This window comes from Chiloscyllium plagiosum, unplaced genomic scaffold (genome assembly GCF_037043375.1).
Source record: "Chiloscyllium plagiosum isolate Xiang-an unplaced genomic scaffold, Cpla_swu_hap1 HiC_scaffold_176, whole genome shotgun sequence".
Classification (NCBI taxonomy): Eukaryota; Metazoa; Chordata; class Chondrichthyes; order Orectolobiformes; family Hemiscylliidae; genus Chiloscyllium; species Chiloscyllium plagiosum.
The window spans coordinates 10,001-16,767 of NW_028270315.1; positions in this window are offsets into that span (position 1 = coordinate 10,001).

The following is a 6,767-nucleotide window of genomic DNA, read 5'->3' on the forward strand; positions in this document are numbered from 1 at the left end:
ACTCAAATCATATATCACAATGCACTCCAAATCATGTATCACAATGTATTCCGAATCATAGAACATAGAACATAGAACAATACAGCGCAGTACAGGCCCTTCGGCCCTCGATGTTGCGCCGATCCAAGCCCACCTAACCTATACTATCCCACTATCCTCCATATACCTATCCAATGCCCGCTTAAATGTCCATAAAGAGGGAGAGTCCACCACTGCTACTGGCAGGGCATTCCATGAACTTACGACTCGCTGAGTGAAGAACCTACCCCTAACTTCAGTCCTATATCTACCCCCCCTTAATTTAAAGCTATGCCCCCTTGTAATACCCGACTCCATACGCGGGAAAAGGTTCACACTGTCAACCCTATCTAACCCCCTAATGTATTCCGAATCATGTATGATAATTCGCGTCTTACCATATATCAATGACACTCTGCATACATCATAGCATACATCGAAATGTACTCCAAATCATATATCAGTCTGTATTCTGTATCATACATGATAATGCTCTCAAATTAATTATCACAAAGTATTCCATATCATATCTTACAGTGCACTCAAAATCATACATCACACTATACTCAAAATATCAGTATGTCCCATATCATATATGGTAACGCACTCCATATCATATATCACATTGTATTCCATAAGTTATATCACAATGCACTCCAAATCATGTATCACAATGTATTCCATCTAATATGTCACAGTGCACTCCAAATCATATATCCCAATTCACTCCAAATCATATACCATAATACATTCTATATCATTTATCACAATGCAGTCCAATTCATACATCACAGTATACTTAAAATCATATATCAGAATAATCCATGCCATAAATCAAAATGCACTCCAAATCATATATCACAATGCATTCTACCTCATATATCACAATGCATTCCATATCATATATCAGGATTATTCCATATCATACATCACAATGCACTTGATATCATATCTCACAATTCACTCCAGATCATATTTATGCTTTAGAGTGCATTATAATATAAGGATGCATTCCATATCAAACATCACAAAGCACTCCATATCATAGAGCACAATGCACCCTAGATCATGTATCACAATGTATTCCATATCATAAATGCCAATGTACTCTATATCATATATCAGAATGCATTCCATAGCATACATCGAAATGTACACCAAATCATATATCAGGTTGTATTTCATTGCCTACGTCTCAATGCACTCCAAATCATATATCACAAAGTATTCTATGTCATATATCACAGTGCACCCAAAATCATATCTCACACTATGCCTAACATCATATATTAGAACATTCCATATCATATATCACAATGCACCCAAATCATATATCACAATGTATTCCATATCATACAGCACAATGCACTTCATTTCATATAGCACAATGCACCCCAGATCATATATCAGAATGTAATTCATATCATACATCACATTGCACTCCAAAACATATACCCCAATTCACTCCAAATCCCATATTACAATGCATCAGAAATCATATGTCAGGATGTATTCTATATCATACATCATAATGCACTCCATTTTGTACAGCGCAATGCACCACAGATCATGTATCACATTGTAATCCATATCATATATCACAAAGCACTCCAAATCATACGTCACAATGTACTCCAATTCATAGATCAGAATGTCTTCTATATCATATCTCACAATTCACTCCAAATCATATATAAGGATGTATTTATGATCAAACATCACAAAGAATTCCATACCATTTAGCACAATGCACCCCAGATCATGTATCACAATGTTCTTTGAGAAGGTGACCAAATAGGTAGATGAGAGATAAACTGGTTGATCTGATGTATATGGATTTCAGCAAGGCGTTCGATAAGGTTCCCCACAGTAGGCTATTGTACAAAATGCGGAGGAATGGGATTGTGCGAGATATAGCAATTTGGATAAGTAATTGGCTTGCTGAAAGAAGACAGAGGATGGTGGTTGATGGGAAATGTTCATCCTGGAGTCCAGTTACTAGTGGTGTACCGCAGGGGTCGGTGTTGGGTCCACTGCTGTTCGTCATTTTTACAAACGACCTGGATGAGGGCGTGGAAGGGTGGGTTAGTAAATTTGCAGACGACACTAAGGTCAGTGGAGTTGTGGATAGTGACGAAGGCTGTAGTAGGTTACAGAGAGACATAGATAAGCTGCAGAGCTGGGCTGAGAGGCGGCAAATGGAGTTTAATGTGGACAAGTGTGAGGTGATACACTTTGGTCGGAGTAACCTGAATGCAAAGTACTGGGCTAATGGTAAGATTCTTGGTAGTGTAGATGAGCAGAGAGATCTCGGTGTCCTGGTACACAGATCCTTGAAAGCTGCCACCTAGGTTGACAGGGTTGTTAAGAAGGCATACAGTGTTCTAGCTTTTATTAATAGAGGGATCGAGTTCCAGAACCATGAGGTTATGCTGCAGCTGTACAAAACTCTGGTGCGGCCACACTTGGAGTATTGTGTACAGTTCTGGTCACCGCATTATTAAGGATGTGGAAGCTTTGGAAAGGGTGCAGAGGAGATTTACTAGGATGTTGCCTGGTATGGAGGGAAGGTCTTACGAGGAAAGACTGAGTGATTTGAGGCTGTTTTCGTTGGAGAGAAGAAGGTTGAGAGGTGACTTAATAGAGACATATAAGATAATCAGAGGGTTAGATAGGGTGTACAGGGAGAGCCTTTTTCCAAGTATGGTGACGGCGAGCACAAGGGGGCATGGCTTTAAATTGAGGGGTGATAGATAAAGGACAGATGTCAGAGGTAGTTTCTTTACTCAAAGAGTAGTAAGGGTACGGAATGCTTTGCCTGCAACTGTATTGGATTCGGCAACTTTAAGTACATTTAAGTCGTCATTAGGCAAGCATATGGATGTACATGGAATAGTGCAGGTTAGATGGGCTTCAGATTGGTATGACAGGTCGGCGCAACATCGAGGGCCGAAGGGCCTGTACTGCGGTGTAATGTTCTATGTATTCCATAACATAGATCAAAACGCACTCCAAATTATATATCACAATGTCTGCCATATCATATATCACACTGTACTCCGATTCATAGATCAGAATGTACTCCATATCATGCATCGCAACACACTCCATATCATATCTCACAATTCACTCCAAATCATATATTACAATGCACTCCAAATCATACGAGGATGAATTCCATATTAAACATCACAAAGCACTCCATATCAGAAAGCAAAATGCACCCCAGATCATGTATCACAATGTATTCCTTATCATACATCACAATGCTCTCCACATCATATATCAGTGGATTCCATATCATATATCACAATGCACTCCAAATCATACATCACAATGTATTCCATAGCATACATCAAAATGTACTCCAAATCATATATCAGACTGTATTCCATATCATAGACAACAATGCTCTCCACATAATATATCACAATTTATTCCACATCATATCACAATGCACCCAAAATCATATCATAATGTAATCCATATCATATATCACAATGCACTCCAAATCATATATCAGATTGTATTTCGTTTCATACATCACAATGCACTCCAAATTATATATCACAAGGTATTCCATGTCATATATCAGTGCACTCAAAATCATATATTACAATATATTCCATATCATATATCACAATGCACCCCAAATCATACATCACAATATATTCCATATAATACATCACAATGCACTCGATATCATATATCAGAATGTAATCCATATCATACATCACAATGCACTCCATAACATATTGCACATTGCACCCTACTTCATATATCACAATGTATTCCATGTCATACATCACAACGCACTGCATATCTTATATTACAATGTATTCCATATCATATAACACAGTGCACTCCAAATTATATATCACAATGTCTTCCATATCATATATCACACTGTACTCCAAGTCATAGATCAGATATTCCATATAATACATTATAATGCACTCCAAATCATATATCACAATGCATTCCAATACATACATCACAATGCACTTCAAGTCATATATCCCAAATCACTCCAAATCACATATCACAATGCACCCAAAATCATATATCTGGTTGTATCCCATATCATACATCATAAAGCACTCCATTTCAAATAGTACAATGCACCCCACATCATGTATCACAATGTATTCCATATCCTATATCACAATGCACTCAAAATCATACATCACAATGTACTCCAATTTATAGATCAGAATGTATTCCATATGATATATCTCAATGCATTCCAATTCATGTATCGCAATGTATTCCATATCATACATCACAAGGCACTCCATTTCATATAGTACAATACACCCCAGATCATGTATCACAACGATTTCCATATCATACACCATAATGCGCTCCATATCATGTATCACAATGTATTCCATAGCATACATCGAAATGTACTCCAAATCATATATCAGACTGTATTCCATGTCGTACATTACAATGCACTTCAAATCATATATCACAATGCACTCTATATCATATATCACTATGTATTACATATCATATATCACAGTGCACTCAAAATCATAATTCACAATGCATTCTATATATATCACAATGCACTCCATATCATATATCAGGATTATTCCATATATCACAATTCACTCCATATCATATATCACAATGCACTCCATATCATATCTCACAATTCACTCCAAATCATCTCACAATGCACTCCAAATCATATATCAGGATGTACTCCATATCAGACATCAGAATGCAATCCATATCATATAGCATAATGCAATCCATATCATATATGTTTTTCAGAACATATATGTTCTGTTTTTCAGTGGCAGCAGCAACTCGAAGGGCGGGAGCTTGCACCAGGGGCCTGCCGGGAGCGGTGAGTCACTGATTTGAGCTTTTAAATTTGAAGTCAGAGAGCAGAGGTTTCTGGGAAAGGAGGGACTTTTTATTTTTATTTCCGTCCAGCTACATAAGTCAGTGTTTTCTCAACCCGAGACCCTACCATTGTAGGGCCTCCCACCCAACCACCTCCTCCAATCTTAAAGGGCAGGGACATATCAAGTAAGCTTGATAAGTGGACTAGCAGGGATGGCAGTGCAGGGAGAGCAATGTTCCTCCTGCAGGATGTTTGAGGTCATGAACGCCATTAGTGTCCCATCAAAGTTCATCTGCAGGAAGTGCACCCAACTCTCGCTCCTCCAAGACCGTGTTAGGGAACTGGACCAGGAGCTGGATGAACTTCGGATCATTCAGGAGGCAGAGGCTGTGATAGATAGGAGTTACAGGGAAATAGTTACTCCTAGGCAAGAAGAAAGCTGGGTGACTGTTCGAAGGGGGAAAAAAAGTCAGTGGAGGGATCCCCTGTGGTCATTCCCCTGAAAAACATATATACCATTTTGGATACTGTTGAGGGGGACGACTTACCAGGGGTATGCAGTGGGGCCCAGTTCTCTGGCACAAAGCCTGTCCCTGTTACACATTAGGGATGGAGAGAAACGAGGAGGGTGTTAGTCATTGGGGACTCAATAGTTAAAGGCTCAGATAGAATGTTTGTTGGGAACGAACGAGACTCACAGTTGGCATGTTGCCTCCCAGGTGCCAGGGTTCGTGGTGTCTCAGATCGTACCTTTGGGGTCCTGAAGGGGGAGGGTGACCAGCCTCTAATCGTTGTCCATATAGGTACCAATGACACAGGTAGAAAGAGGGATAGGGATGTAAGGCAGGATTTCAGGGAGCTAGGGTGGAAGCTGAGAGCTAGAACAAACAGAGTTGTTATCTCAGGTTTGTTACTGGTGCCATGTGATAGCGAGGCAAGGAATAGAGAGAGATATCACCTGAACACATGGCTGCAAGGATGGTGCAGGAGGAAGGGTTTCAGGTTCTTGGATAATTGTGGCTCATTCTGGGGAAGGTGGCACTTGGACAAACAGGATGGTCTTCACTTGAACAAGAGGGGTACTAATATCCTGGTGCTATTCGGGTGGGTTTAAACTAGTTCAGCAGGGGGATGGGAACTGGAGATATAGCTGCAGTGCACAGGAGGATGAGAGTAGGGAGGACAGGGACAGGATTTCAGGGTCACAGGAATGTGCTGGCAGACAGCGAAGTGGTTTGAAATGTCTCTAATTCAATACCAGAAGTATTCGAAATAAGGTAGCTGAGCTTGCAGCATGGATAGGTACCTGGGACTTCAATGTTGTGGCCATTTCGGAGACATGGATAGAGCAGGGTTAGCAATATATGTTGCAGGTTCCAAGGTTTAGATCTTTCCTTAAGATCTTTCCTTAGTGGCGGCATGGTGGCACAGTGGTTAGCACTGCTGCCTCACAGCGCCAGAGACCCGGGTTCAATTCCCGCCTCAGGCGACTGACTGTGTGGAGTTTGCACATTCTCCCCGTGTCTGCGTGGGTTTCCTCCGGGTGCTCCGGTTTCCTCCCACAGTCCAAAGATGTGCAGGTCAGGTGAATTGGCCATGCTAAATTGCCCGTAGTGTTAGGTAAGGGGTAGATGTAGGGGTATGGGTGGGTTGCGCTTCGGCGGGTCGGTGTGGACTTGTTGGGCCGAAGGGCCTGTTTCCACACTGTAAGTAATCAAATCAAATCAAACAGGCAAGGTGGTAAAAGAGGGGGAGGTGTGGCCTTGTTAGACAAAGATAGTATAACGGTGGCTGAGAGAATTTTTGATGAGGACTCATCTACTGAGGTAGTGTGGGCTGAGGTTAGAAACAGGAGAGGAGAGGTCACACTACTTGGAGTTTTTTTTAA